Here is a 15,890-nt window from a genome sequence, read left to right as displayed (position 1 = left end):
GTTCTTTATTTTCTCTATATGTAGCATAATGGAAGAGATAGGATGCTGGTGTCAGACTGCCTGGCTTTGAATCCTAGAACCACCACTTAAGCTGTGTAACCTTTAATAAGCTATATACTAGCTCTCTCTGATCCTCTGTTTGCTTATCTGTAAAATGGGGATTATGATACAGCCTAATTCATAATTCTGTTATGAATATGAATGAGTTATTACCTACAAAGAGCTGAGACCAGTATCTGGCACAATAAACAGTCAATAAATGTTAACTTCCATTATTACTGTATTACTGTTGTGTTATTAATATCAACCACTGTGTTCAGACAAATGACTTTGAAGTAAACAGTTACTATGGCTAGGAATTTATAAATGTCTTAGAATTGCTTTTCAATATCACTATGACTTTTTTGGCCATGTAAGCTTCAGTAACTTTAATAATATCCTTTTTTAATTTTAAACAAAATAATTATAAAAATTATAGTGAAGTAGTTGCCATTAACAGCATATGCTGAATTTTCCCATCTGAATTAATACAAATAGTTTAATAAGCCAGTCTTTTTAAATTCACATTTGTATATAGCAAGTGGCAATACATAATCAATATAATATTTTGTTCTTTTCTTGCAAGAATTGTAACAGATGTTTCTATGGAAATAATAGTATGAAAACTAGCATTTTCCTCCTAAATTTTTTATCAAAGTGGTAAAAGATACATTTTCTTGAACTTTTAAATTATATACCGATTAGATGCTTTGCACTTTGGGGAAACATCATCTTTTAATGAAATGCATTTTATGTGATGCGATGAAGACTTTCAAGGGCCAACCCAATTTTCTCTTTTGACCAGAGCGGGGCAGTGTGATCAAAGAGTTTTGCTTACTGTGCTCACCAAGAGGGCTGGAGTGTGCTAACAATTGCTTGTCCCAACTCCGCTTAAAGAATTTAGCACATTTCTGGCAGTGTGGTTTTTAGTTGATAGAAACAATGGAGAACATACATAAGCTTTGTGTTTCCAATATAACCAGTTTAGTAAAGTTCTCTGAGAGGATTCTCTGGTGTAAATTGAGTAATGCAGAGCTCCGGGCAACACAGAAACCACTTCCCAAAGTACACAGACATATGCTGAACCCATCACTGACGTGTGATTTAGCAAGCATTTAAAGTCTGTAAAATGCTTCCTCCCTTTGACTTTATTTTATTACTTTTATTTTTTAAAATGGACTCTACTTAAAGGATTTATTTGCTTTAATATTTGAAGGCAAAAAGAATTTCTCTCAAAATTTTTCATATGTCAACTAAAGATGATTACCATAAATACGCTTTCCAATTTTTACTGTCAAATTGCCAAGCGTTAGTGTAATTTTCTTTTGGAATGAATGGTCTGCAACCTGTTACTTATAATTGAATTGAAAGTTCATTATTCTAGAGATTATGGTTTGCCACGGAATTTAGATGCAAAATTGCTGGTTTTCTGGCTTTGGCTTTATGGGTGTTTGAGATACACATTAGCATTTCCTGAGTCTCACGCACCTTCACAAGTTTTGTAGAAAATTTTGGTTTACTGGAAATCTCAGTGTTTTTAATGAAGCCAGATCTGTTAAGCCAGTGGTTATGTAAATGCATGTGAATTTGGGTGTATGCATGTGTTTCTGAACATATTTTTCCTAAATCTTTTTTTTTTTTTTTGCTTATTGGGTTAAGACAATGAAAAAGGATTATGCACAAGAATTAAATGATGTAGTCAAGATTTTAACATAACTGGCATCATATTGGAATTTATGAATGGTTTACTTTATAGTCTGTATTTTTAAAAATATTATAGCATTACTTAATACTAGAAAGGTTAACATACGTTTTCTAGCATTCTACAATGTAGTTTTTAAAAATGTAAGCCTAACAGCATTGTTTGGCATTCAAAACCCATAGGAATTTGAGCACTGAATGTTTATGATGCATGACTCACACTGGTTCTAACGGGAGTTTTTTCTTGTATTAAAAGGGAAAAAACAACTACCACTTTTTAACTAAGATATTAAAACTGCTGCAGCATTTGGTGCCAACAACAAGAGCTCCATTGTTAGTGGGAAAAGATCTATCCCTAGGGGTACCTCTCCCCCAGTCCTGGGAGGAAAGGGTGCCTCAGCAGGGAAGATGACTCAGTTCTGGTGATGCATTGGCTCATTCATGGTGAATACAAAATAATTCAACAGCACATCACCATACAAAAATGTTGAATTCTATAGTGAAATCTTATTCTCTATCCCATAAAAAATGTATTCTGTATCTGGATTTATCTTGAACAAACTCTACATCTGGTTTCCCAGAAACTGTCTCATGCTGGATGCATAACCCCACCCAACAGCCTGCTCTCGGAGCAAAGGAGAAACACTACCATGACAGTATTTCATCTATTTCATTGAATCTAAGACACTATTAATTGTAAGAAGCATCTAACTTCAGATATATTAAAATTTGGGGAAAAAATGTGTCTTAGAATTAATGAAAAAATTAAACAGAAAAAAAGGACTACTCACCCAGAGACAATCACTATTAAAACTTTGAAATATAATCCTATTTCATTTAATACATGGTGTTTTGATTATATGATTGTCTAATTTTCTGCCTGCCTTTTAAGCTGTGAACTCATGGATTCAGAACATATTTTACTTGCTTTTATCCCAGGTCCCTAAGATAATGCAAGCTATGACATAGGAGTTTAGTAAATTTTTTTGACTATATGATTTGAGAAACCAGAACATCTGTGAAATAGGCTGCTACAAGCTGCCTTCACTCTTCAGAACTCATTTATTTGTTTATTTCTCCATTCAATCAGCAAGGTACAATCCTGTTTTTCCTTTAGGAATGTTTGAGTTGTGTAGGCATTGTACAGTTGAGGAGTTACATGAAAAAATATTTTCATAAAAAGTAAATCTGAAAATAACACTCCCTTGGTCAGAATTCTTAATTAATTCCTCATGGTTTTGAGGATGAAGTTCTCTTCTCTTTTAGCTTAACAACTAGGCACTTTAATAAGTGACTGTAGCTTTCCTCTCTATTGTCAACTCCTATCACTTGCCTGCCTTTACGGTAGGACAGGGTTATGCAAACTTTTCTCTGTAAAGGGCAAGACAGTGAATGTTTTAGGTTTTGCAGGCTATACAGTCTCTACTACTTAATTCTGATGTTGGAGCAAGACAACAGCAATAGATAATACATAAAGAATTGAGCATGGCTGGGTTTCAGCAGAACTTCACAAAATCACGGGGGTAGGCTGTATTTGTCCAGTGGGTTTGCCAACCACTGGTCTGACAGATATATCTAATTAAGACATCTAAGTTTCTTACAATTTTCTGATCATCAGATCCAATTATGATGTCATCACGGTAGTAGATCAGTGTGATGATCTACTGGATGCTGAGATGATCTTTATCTCTGCTGAGTAGATGATGGCTGGTAGTGGAAGAGTTTACATAAAGATGTACCATTGTTCCTGCTGGATGAAAGCAGATCACTTGTGATAGTCCTTACAAATTGGTATAGAGTGTTGGTTCTCATTTCAGTTACTGTGTTCTTCAACTGTTTGGTTGTTCTTTATATTTCTAACTCTTTGTTTAAAACTTCTTATAACTTCTTGCTCTGTGCATCCATTCATTTCCCAAGTTCTTAGATCATCTTTACAGTCATTACTCTGAACTCTTTCTCAGGTAGATTGCTTATGTCCATGTTGCTTAGTTATTCTTCTGGGGTTTTATCTTGGTCCTTCATCTGGAACATATTCCTTTGTTGCCTCATTTTGTCTAAATTTTTTTGTATTTTTATATATGTTTTGTTTCTCAACCTTGGAGAAATGGCCCTCTGTAGGGGATGTCCTATATGTCTCAGCAGTACAGTCTCCTTTCATGACCTAAGGGCCAGAGACCAGCTGGTCCCAGGGTAGGTTCTGACCTGTGTTTGTGGACTTGGTTCTGCAGGCTTGCTTGCTTCTGGCAAGAAAACTGCCCTCCCCCCTGGTGGATGAGGCTGGTCTAGAGGCTTGTGCAGGCTTCCTAGTGGGAGGGGCCAGTGCCTATGTAATAGGGAAGAACCTTTTGTATTCTATTGCAAGTTAATCACTAAAGGGATGTTGCCCAAAACCTTAAATTATACATAATGACCCAACTCTCAGAACCCTGCCTCCCAGGTAATGAGCATTAAGCTAAAATACCTTTGTTTAGCTCACAGGAAACAGCCTGACCAGGTCCACCAGTGAATGACTGCAGGGAGGAAGAAATTAACACATCCCCTCTGGAGGCTGATGGGAACCAGGAAGTGTTTGACTTTACTCCCTCCCCTTTTAGTGTAAAAGAAGCCTGAATTCTACCTCAGGCAAGATGGTTCTTTGGGGCACAAGCCCTCCATCTTCTCAGTTTTCTGGCTTTCCAAATAAAGTCATTACTCCTTACCCCAACAATTTCTCTCTCAATTACTGGCCTGTTGTGTGGCTAGCGGTATGAACTTAGACTTGGTAACACTTGTCCACTGGTGGGTGGAGTTGGGTCTTGTCCCTCTGGTGGTCAGGAGTGTCAAGGAGTATGTCTAGAGGCAGCTGTGGGCTCAGGAAGTCTTTAGGCAGTGTGTTTGCTGATGGGCAGAGCTGTGTTCCCACCCTGTTGGTTGTTTGGCCTGAGGCATCCCAGCACTGGATCCTGCAGGCTACTGGGTGAGGTCAGGTCTTGGTGCCAAAATGTCGGCCTCCAGGAGAGCTCATGCTGATGAATACTCCCTGGTACATGCGCCACCAGTGTCCCTGTCCTCAGAGTGAACCAGAGCTGCCCACCCTCCCTCCATCTCCCTCCATCCAGGAGACCCTTCAAGATCAGCAAGTAGGTCTGACCCAGGGTCCTATGAAGTCACTGCTTTTGCAGTCCTCCAAGAGTAGAGTCTCTGTGTCCCCCAGTCCTGTGGAGTTCCTGCAATCAAGAACTGCTGGCCTTCAAAGCCAAATGCTCTGGGGGTTCAATCCTCTATATTCCAGACCTCCAGGCTGGGGAGCCTGATATGGGCCTCAGAACTCTCACTCCTGTGGGAGAACTTCTGCAATATAATTGTTCTCCAGTTTGTTGGTTGCCTACCTGAGGGGTATGGAATTTGATTATATCATGAATCCTCCCCTCCTACCATCTCACTGTGGTTTCTTCTTTATGTCTTTGGATGCAGAATGTCTTTTTTTTATAGGTTCCAGTCTTTTATCGATGGTTGTTCAGAGTTAGTTGTGATTTTGGTGTGCTCATGAGAGGAGGTGAGCTCAAGGTTCTTCTACTCTGCCATCTTGTCCAGAAAGTTTGAGAGTGTTGGTACTCAAAAGGTGGTCCCCGGGACCAGTGGCACCATAGTCCACAGCCTACACAGAGGGCAACTACCAGAGGGCATTTAAAGGATGCTGGAGCCCCTCTAACCAATAGCTTTCCCAGGGTCTTTATGAAGGGAGAATACTCTAACTGTTGGTAAATGTAGTTAGAGGAGGGTGGTGGGCATGTCATGATAAATGGTAAATTTACCATTGGTAAATCCATCCTAATGTTCTTCTCCATTTCCTTAAGCTTTTTGATTCCTTTCTGTATAGTATGCAAGGGAAGATCTGGCATCTCAATCTCAATGATGATAGACCACTATTGAATGCAGCCAATCAAAAGAAACTGTCAAGGGAAATAACTAAAAGAGCTAGCACATTAAATTCAGAATCTCTGGTAGGAACACCACATCAATAAATCCAGCTGAAACCAAAGTACTATTTTATCTTCCTGGGTTTCACATCCTTAGAATTGATTTCCACACATTTTCCACAGATTTATTCAATATAAGTTAGAAAAATCTTGCTATTATTTTAAAACTATAAGCTGTCTCTAATTGAGTCATATTTGCATGTAACTGCCTGCAGTATGTTGAGATCTGACTCTGGTTGTAGGTCTTCTCGTGAATAGGTATCCCCTTGCAAGAAGTTACCTGTTATATATCTGCTGCTCAATCTGGTTCTGATCTTCGGAGAGATTAATTTGGGGGCTTCCTTAGAAGTTTTTTGGTTTTTTGACTATGACTTGAGCTGCGACTTTAAAGACTCAGCTTATAATTTTCTTTCTGTAAGTTCGGATTGCATTCAGAGACAGCCAGTTCACATCATACTCCTCTTACTATCCCATGGCCAAAGTCATCCCCACTTGGTCCTCTAAGGAATAGAAATCCTTTAATAGTCAGTTCATCACAATCAAACACAGGTGATAATTTAAATGATCATGGTACCGTTGCAAATGAGAAATTACTAGTGTTCCATTTCCTGTGGGCAGGGAACCCAGCACTGCCTTTAAGGCCGAAGGCATAACCAAATCAGTCTCAGAATCCCTAATACCTGGGATCCAATCCTGGTGCCAAGTACCGTATCAATCAGGTGCAGTCAGGAAAACCAGCTATTACAATACAGGTGTTGGAAGGCTGAATAAACAGAAAGGGAATCCTGAAGTAACCCAGAAAAAAATAACGGTAGGAAGCAGCTACCACCCCTAATCCCTGGAAACAAGGAGAATAGGTCGAGATTATCAGAATCTAGGAAAAAAATGAGAAGAGGGGCCTTGCGGAGCCTGGTCTGGGAGTGCCAAAATAGACAGAAAGTTGTGAACAGTTTCTGCACTAGAAGAAATGGTGTTGCTGACAGGGAAAATAAGAAAACAGGAAGAAGAAGTCCCATCTGCTCTCCTCTGACCTCAGTCTCCCTCGAGGGTCCCTTTGTGGCAGATCCTAAGAGGGGCTCAGCTGGCAAAGGAGATTCTGCACAGCTGTGATGTGCAGATTCCCTAGCCCCAGCATCGCAGGGCGGAATGGGGAAGAACGGATTTAGAGCTGAGTCACAACAGTTTAATAACTAGTACACCATGTAAAGAACAGAGGGAGGAACTGGCAGAGGGAACAGCAACTACAAAGGCCCCAACAGAAAGACACTTAGCATGTTCAGAGAGCAGAAGTGAAGCCCGTGGGCCAGGAATATAGTGCAGGAGCAAGTATATGAGAAGAGCTTGAGTCCACATCACATGAGACTTTGTAGACTGCGGTATGGAGTTTGGTTTCTACTTTGAGTGCATTCAAACACTTTCTTCCCTCTTACTTGTTAAATCCTATTTATCTTTAGGGTCTAAGCTTATACAGAAAGCAACACATACTCACTCAGTTATGTCTTACCATGTGGAATTGTAATTGTCTGCTTACTTCTCTGCAACCAGTGCTACACTATAAGCACTGTGAGAGCAAAGAATGTGTCTTCTTGCCAGCAGTTATATCCTTAGCACCTGGCATGGTATCTTGGCACCCGCTATCACTCTCTCTATATGTTTATTGAATAAAATAATAAATGAACAAACTATCTACCTGTAATAAGTCTTCCCTGATCCCCTTCCTCAGTGATTTCACATATTCCCCCACACCATCTCCCTCACTAGAGGGGAACTCTGAGGACCAAGATAATTACTCATTATTCAATGGTATCTTTCCAGTGCCTGGCACTTGGTAAATGTGTACTGCATAAATAAACACATAAGTGAATGAATCAATCAACCAAATAACTTGCGCTCAATACATATGTGTCATCTGCATATAGGTGGAAACTGAAGCCAGTGAAGTGGGAAAGAGGTGGAATGAATTCCTTCCTCCCTCCTTCCCTCTCCCCTTCTCTCCCTGTCTTCCTCTCTCTCTCTTTGTTCCTTCCTTTCTGTGTTTTTAAACATCAGTCAGCAATACCTGAAGCCAAGAGAAAACAAGTCAACTAAACATGGTCTGTAGATCTTACAACCAGAAGCTTACTGGTGACTGTAGAAAGAATAACTAGATATGGCAATGGTTTCAAGCTAGCTGCAGAGAATTTTAAAAAGATACTTGGCTATAAAGAGGAGGAAAAAAGTCTTGTTTCTTACAGCTAAAATATAATTTAAGGAAAAATTATAAATGGGAAAGATTAGAACTGACAGGAAAATTTCAAGAGGGTATTTGAAGAATTACTTTTGCCATTAAGACACAAAGCAGGAGGTAGAGTTGAATACAGATGCAGAAAGTTGAGGGAGCTTTTTCCCAATGCCTCCATTTTCTCTAGGAAATAGGAAGGGAAATGATTTGTGAGAGTGAACCAGGGTGTGGTCGGGTAGAAGAAATGAATAGGAGAGGGGTGACCAAGGAGATCTGGAAAGATTGCCAGATGACAGTAACATTTCAGTGGCCTCCATCTATGCTTTTGTGAAGTTTTCTCCAGCCCCAGTTATCTGCTGGATATTCCAGGAGGACAGAGAGGTGGCTGGAATGAATCTGGACTGAGGTTTTGCTGACCTTCTTTGGTAAAAAGCCACAGTACCTGAGGAATTTGCAAGGTTGCCAAAGTGTTAATTCATGGGGCTGGACTGAAGAGGAAAAGAAATGAACTGAAGAGGGGTATCCTAGAGTAGGAGAAAGCAAGAAGTCATAAGGCAGTAGGTCCTGAGGTCTAAGAGCAGATATATGTATGTGTACACACACACACACACGCACACACACACACACACACACACACTTTGGTGTGTTGTAAGTGTATCACTGAATATCTTCAGATCCAGATTTCCAATTTTCTTAGTAAGGTGATGGAATTAGACTCAATAATCTCTATTTTACTTTTATTTTCTTGGTTCTCAAGTTTGATGATGTTGTGTTTAATCTGGAGGATTATAAGTGTGTGAGGAGGAAGAAGCAAGGAACTAATTGAATTCTAAAAGAGCCACAGTATAATACTTTAAATTTAGCTCACATTATTTAAGTTGTGAAGGGTGCAAAGTTTGGAGTGTGAAATCATATATGTGCAAACTACAGTTATAAATAAAGATCTCATTTATCATTAATAATATACTAGGAGGATTGAAGGTAAGTAGATTGTTACCTTAGGGATCAAAGCTATATAGAATAATAGAAATGATAAAATCTGAAAGTTTCTAAAACGTCAGGGGAATATTGGATACAAACGTAAAGCACATTAGAGAATAAGTAGACCAATAGGAGGAAGGGAAACTGAAAAGATTTGAGTTTATGTTTAAGCATGTGAAGACATTTTCTAGATTTGACAAGTGTTAGGAGTTTAAACTGTATAATATATAATACGTGTAATATATAATATGTATAATGTGTAATAACATATTATAAATGAGTGGATTATTGAAAAATTAAGGGTCCAAAAATTAAAAGATGCTGTTCTCCATGGAAGCTTCCTGCAGGTAGGGGCCATACCTGGTGGATTCACCACTCTCTCTTTGGCAAACAGCACTGTGCTTGACACCTAGTTATGCTCACCAAATATTTGAGGAACAAAGAAATTAGATCTAAGTTGGTATAGTCCCCATTTTCATAATGTAGGATGAGATAGGTGTAACAAATTTTATCAATCTGGAATTTTTAAAAATTCTGTCTTGACCAAAGAAGAGATTAAGGTCATTATGAGATCAAAGTAATCACTATGAGTATTAAATAATCATTAATGTAATAATATGCCTAATGAAAGAATAAATTTTCTGGTGACCTCTGATTATACCATATCAAATACTTTGATCCTGCCTTATTAGACTTTTTTCTCGAGGTTATTAAAATGACTGCAGATAATCCCAAATATCCTTTCTCTTTCAAGTGACATAGTAAGAAGTCATGTATATTTATTCTTATATAAAACTGGCATTATATTCCACTTTTCCAGTACTCAGTTCTATATTGTATCTACTAGATCACAGCAGATGAAAATTTAATTTTTAAGACAGGCAAGATGGAAATGTGTAATTGGAGTTTTTTGTTAAGTCCAAAGAAGAGTGTTTCATCATTTATTAAAGTGTAAATCATATATGCTAAGTACTATGTCTGTACCTAGATACTCATCAGTGAAGAAAAGAACATAGGAAAATGATTGAAAGGAACTGGTGTGAAGTGCAAATAAGCTGCAATGTCATGGGATAAACTCGTTCAAGTTAATGGTATGAGAGATCTTCATACCCAGTGATGGAAATGATGTGACACTTTTCTCTGAAGGGAAATGAAACTGCAGAAATATAGGAAGAATTATTTTCAAAATGCATAATAATGTGGTACCACATTTCTCACTCCAGATAACAGCTGAATGCTAAGTAGAAAACAAAATGAACCAAAAATACACACGTGAGCAATTCTACATGCTCACCTCCTGTGCTGGAGAATGAACAGAGTAATATAACTGGGCACAAGCATTTTTGTTTGTTTGTTTGTGTTTATTTATTTATTTATTTTAAAATCTTTTCTAGAGTATAATTGCTTTACAATGGTGTGTTACTTTCTGCTTTATAACAAAGTGAATCATTAATACATACACATATATCCCCATATCTCTTCCCTCTTGCATCTCCCTCTCTCCCACCCTCTCTATACCACCCCTCTAGGTGGTCACAAAGCACCAAGCTGATCTCCCTGTGCTATGCGGCTGCTTCCCACTAGCTATCTATTTTACATTTGGTAGTGTATATATATCCATGCCACTCTCTCACTTTGTCCCAGCTTACCCATCCTCCTCTCCATATCTTCAAGTCCATTGTCTAGTAGGTCTGTGTCTTTATTCCCATCTTGCCCCTAGGTTCTTCATGAACATTTTTTTTCTAAGATTCCATAGATATGTGTTAGCATACGGTATTTGTTTTTCTCTTTCTGACTTACTTCACTCTGTATGATAGACTCTAGGTCCATCCATCTCACTACAAATAACTCAATTTCGTTTCTTTCTATGGCTGAATAATATTCCATTGTATATATGCGCCATATCTTCTTTATCCATTCATCTGTTGATGGACACTTAGGTTGCTTCCATGTCTTGGCTATTGTAAATAGAGCTGCAAAGAACATTGTGGTACATGACTCTTTCTGAATTATGGTTTTCTCAGAGTATATGTCCAGTAGTGGGATTGCTGGGTCGTATGGTAGTTCTATTTAAAAAATTTTAAGGAACCTCCATACTGTTCTCCATAGTGGCTGTATCAATTTACATTCCCACCAACAGTGCAAGAGGGTTCCCTTTTCTCCACACCCTCTCCAGCATTTATTGTTTGTCGATTTTTTTGATGATGACCATTCTAACCGGTGTGAGGTGATATCTCATTGCAGTTTTGATTTGCATTTCTCTAAGATTAGTGATGTTGAGCATCCTTTCATGTGTTTGTTGGCAATCTGTATATCTTCTCTGGAGAAATGCCTATTTAGGTCTTCTGCCCATTTTTGGATTGGGTTGTTTTTTTTCTTTTTGATATTGAGCTGCATGAACTGCTTGTAAATTTTGAAGATAAATCCTTTCTCAGTTGCTTCATTTGCAAATATTTTCTCCCATTATGAGGATTGTCTTTTCATCTTGTTTATGATTTCCTTTGCAGAGCAAAAGCTGTTAAGTTTCATTAGGCCCCATTTGTTTATTTTTGTTTTTATTTCCATTTCTCTAGGAGGTAGGTCAAAAAGGATCTTGCTGTGATTTATGTCATGGAGTGTTCTGCCTATGTTGTCCTCTAAGAGTTTAATAGTGTCTGACCTTGCATTTAGTACTTTAATCCATTTTGAGTTTATTGTTGTGTATTGTGTTAGGGAGTGTTCTAATTTCATTCTTTTACATGTAGCTGTCTAGTTTTCCCAGCACCATTTATTGAAGACGCTGTCTTTTCTCCACTGTATATTCTTGCCTCCTTTATCAAAGATAAGGTGACCATATGTGCATGGGTTTATCTCTGGGATTTCTATCCTGTTCCATTGATCTATATTTCTGTTTCTGTGCCAGTGCCATACTGTCTTGATTACTGTAGATTTTTAGTACAGTCTGAAGTCTGGGAGTCTGATTTCTCCAGCTCCATTTTTCTTTCTGAAGATTGCTTTGGCTATTCGCGGTCATTTGTGTTTCCATACAAATTCTGAGATTTTTTGTTCTAGCTCTAGAACAATGCCAGTGGTAGTTTGATAGGGATTGCATTGAATCTGTAGATTGCTTTAGGTAGTAGAGCCATGTTCACAATGTTGATTCTTCCAATCCAAGAACATCTGTTTTTATCATGTTTAATTTCTTTCATCAGTGTCTTATAATTTTCTGCATACAGGTCTTTTTTCTACTTAGGTAGGTTTATTACTAGATAATTCATTCTTTTTGTTGCAATGGTAAATGGGAGTGTTTTCTTAAATTCACTTTCAGATTTTTCATCATTAGTGTATAGGAATGCAAGAGATTTCTGTGCAGTAATTTTGTATCCTGCTACTTTACCAAATTCATTGATTAGCTCTAGTAGTTTTCTGGTAGCATCTTTAGGATTCTCTATGTGTAGTATCATGTCATCTGCAAACAGTGAGAGTTTTACTTCTTCTTTTCAGATTTGGATTCCTTTTATTTCTTTTTCCTCTTTGAATGCTGTGGCAAAACTTCCAAAACTATGTTGAATAATAGTGGTGAGAGTGGGCAACCTTGTCTTTTTTCTGATCTTAGTGGAAATGGTTTCAGTTTTTCACCATTGAGGACGATGTTGGCTGTGGGTTGTCATATGTGGCCTTTATTATGTTGAGGTAAGTTCCCTCTATGCCTACTTTCTGGAGAGTTTTAATCATAAATGGGTGTTGAATTTTGTCGAAAGATTTCTCTGCATCTATTGAGATAATCGTATGGTTTTTCTCCTTCAATTTGTTAATATGGTGTTTCACATTGATTGATTTGTGCACATTGAAGAATCCTTGCATTCCTGTTATAAACCCCACTTGATCATAGTGTATGATCCTTTTAATGTCCTTCTTGGATTCTGTTTCCCAGTATTTTGTTGAGGATATTTGCCTCTATGTTCATTAGTGATATTGGGCTGTAGTTTTCTTTCTTTGTGACATCTTTGTCTGCTTTTGGTATCAGGGTGATAGTGGCCTCATAGAATATGTTTGAGAGTATTCCTCACTCTGCTATATTTTGGAAGAGTTTGAGAAGGATAGGTGTTATCTCTTCTGTAAATGTTTGATAGAAGTCACCTGTGAAGCCATCTGGTCCTGAGCCTTTTCTTGTTCTAAGATTTTTAATCACAGTTTCAATTTCACTGCTTGTGATTGGTCTGTTCATATTTTCTATTTCTTCCTGGTTCAGTCTCAGAAGGTTGTGCCTTTCTAACAATTTGCCCATTTCTTCCAGGTTTCTGATTTTATTGGCATAGAGTTGCTTGTAGTAATCTCTCATGATGCTTTGTATTTCTGCAGTGTCAGCTGTTACTTCTTTTTCATTTGTAATTCTTTTGATTTGAATCTTCTCTCTTTTTTTCATGATGAGTTTGGCTACTGGTTTATCAATTTTGTTTATCTTCTTAAAGAGCCAGCTTTTAGTTTTATTGATCTTTGCTATTTTTTTCCTTCCTTTCTTTTTCATTTATTTCTGACCTGATCTTTATGATTTCTTTCCTTCTGCTAACTTTGGGGTTTTTTTGTTCTTCTTTCTCTAATTGTTCTAGGTGTAAGGTTAGGTTGTTTGTTTGACATGTTTCTTATCTCTTAAGGTAGGATGCTATTGCTATAAACTTCCCTCTTAGAACTGCTTTTGCTGCATCCCATAGGTTTTGGATTGTCGTGTTTTCATTGTCATTTGTTTCTAGGTATTTTTTGATTTCCTCTTTGATTTCTTCAGTGATCCCTTCGTTATTAAGTAGTGTATTGTTTAGCCTCCATGTGTTTGTATTTTTTACAGATCTTTTCCTGTAATTGATACCTATTCTCATAGTGTTGTGGTCAGAAAAGAGACTTGATATTACTTCAATTTTCTTAAATTTACCAGGGCTTGATTTGTGACCCAAGATATGATCTATCCTGGAGAGTGTTCCCTGAAACACTTGAGAAGAAAGTGTATTCTGTTGTTTTTGGATGGATAGTCCTATAAATATCAATTAAGTCTATCTTGTTTAATGTATCATTTAAAGCTTGTGTGTCCTTATTTATTTTCATGTTGGATGATCTGTCCATTGGTGAGAGTGGGGTGTTAAAGTCCCCTACTATGATTGTCGTACTGTTGATTTCCCCTTTTATGGCTATTAGTATTTGCCTTATGTATTGAGGTGCTCCTGTGTTGGGTGCATAAATATTTACAATTGTGATAAATTGTAAATTTATAACATTTCTTCTTCTTGGATTTCTTCTTCTTGGATTGATCCCTTGATCATTATGTAGTGTCCTTCATTGTCTCTTGTAATAGTTTTTGTTTTAAAGTCTTTTTTGTCTGATATGAGAATTGCTACTCCAGCTTTCTTTTGATTTCCATTTGCATGGAATATCTTTTTCCATCCCCCACTTTCAGTCTGTGTGTGTCCCTAGGTCTGAAGTGGGTCTCTTGTAGACAGCATATCTATGGGTCTTGTTTTTGTATCCTTTCAGCCAGTCTATGTCTTTTGGTTGGAGCATTTAAGCTTTTACATTTAAGGTAATTATAGATATGTATGTTCCTATTTCCATTATCTTAATTGTTTTGAGTTTGTTATTGTAGGTCTTTTCCTTCTCTTGTGTTTCCTGCCTAGAGAAGTTCCTTTAGCATTTGTTGTAGAGCTGGTTTGGTGGTGCTGAACTCTCTTAGCTTTTGCTTGTCTGTAAAGCTTTTAATTTCTCCATCAAATCTGAATGAGATCCTTGCTGGGTAGAGTAATCTTGGTTTTGTTTTTCTCCCCTTCATCACTTGAAATGTGTCCTGCCACTCCATTCTGGCTTGGAGAGTTTCTGCTGAAAGTTCAGCTGTTAACCTTACGGGAATTCCCTTATATGTTATTTGTTGTTTTTCCCTTGCTGCTTTTAATATTTTTTCTTTGTATTTATTTTTTGATAGCTTGATTTATCTGTATCTTGGCATGTTTCTCCTTGGATTTATCCTATATGGGACTCTCTGTGCTTCTTGGACTTGATTAACTATATCCTTTCCCATATTAGGGAAGTTTTTAACTATAATCCCTTCAAATATTTTCTCAGTCCCTTTCCTTTACTCTTCTTCTTCTGGGGCCCCTATAATTCAAATGTTTGTGTGTTTAATGTTGTCCCAGAAGTCTCTGAGACTGTCCTCATTTCTTTTCAATGTTTTTTCTTTATTCTGCTCTCCACTAGTTATTTCCACTATTTTATCTTCCAGGTCACTTATCCGTTCTTCTGCCTCAGTTATTCTGCTATTGATCCCTTCTAGAGAATTTTTAATTTCATTTATTGTGTTGTTCATCACTGGTTGTTTGCTCTTTAGTTCTTCTAGGTCCTTGTTAAACATTTCTTGTATTTTCTCCATTCTATTTCCAAGATTTTGGATCATATTTACTATCATTATTCTGAATTAGTTTTTTGTAGACTGCCTATTTCCTCTTCATTTGTTAGGTCTGTGGGTTTTTACATTGCTCCTTCATCTGCTGTGTCATTTTTGTCTTCTCATTTTTCTTAACTTACTGTGTTTGTGGTCTCCTTTTCACAGGCTGCATGTTTGTAGTTTCCATTGTTTTTGGTGTCTGCCCCCAGTGGGTAAGGTTGTGTAGGCTTCCCGGTGGAGGGGACTAGTACCCGTGTTCTTGTGGATGAGGCTAGATCTTGTCTTCTGTTGGGCAGGTCCATGTCTGGTGGTGTGTTTTGGGGTGTCTGTGACCTTCTTATGATGTTAGGCAGCCTCTCTGCTAATCGGTGGGGTTGTGTTCCTGTGTTGGTAGTTGTTTGGCATAGGGTGTCCAGCACTGGAGTTTGCTGGTCGTTGACTGGAGCTGGGTCTTGGCATTGAGATGGAGATCTCCGGGAGATTTTCACCATTTCATATTACATGGAACTGGGAGGTCTTTTGTGGACCAATGTCCTGAACTTGGCTCTCCCATCTTAGAGGCACAGCCCTGACCCCTGGCTGGAGC

The 15,890-nt window shown here is 37.8% G+C and overlaps 1 protein-coding gene across 1 annotated transcript in view; it reads left to right on the top strand.

The window, feature by feature from the left end:
* DCHS2 (dachsous cadherin-related 2) overlaps positions 1 to 15,890 on the top strand; it is a 290,076-nt gene that overhangs the window by 197,339 nt on the left and 76,847 nt on the right. The gene's annotated exons all lie outside the window — the stretch shown is intronic.

This window comes from Lagenorhynchus albirostris, chromosome 4 (assembly GCF_949774975.1).
Source record: "Lagenorhynchus albirostris chromosome 4, mLagAlb1.1, whole genome shotgun sequence".
Taxonomy (NCBI): domain Eukaryota; kingdom Metazoa; phylum Chordata; class Mammalia; order Artiodactyla; family Delphinidae; genus Lagenorhynchus; species Lagenorhynchus albirostris.
The sequence above is the reverse complement of the archived record's forward strand: the minus strand, read 5'-3'. Positions and strand labels throughout refer to the sequence as shown.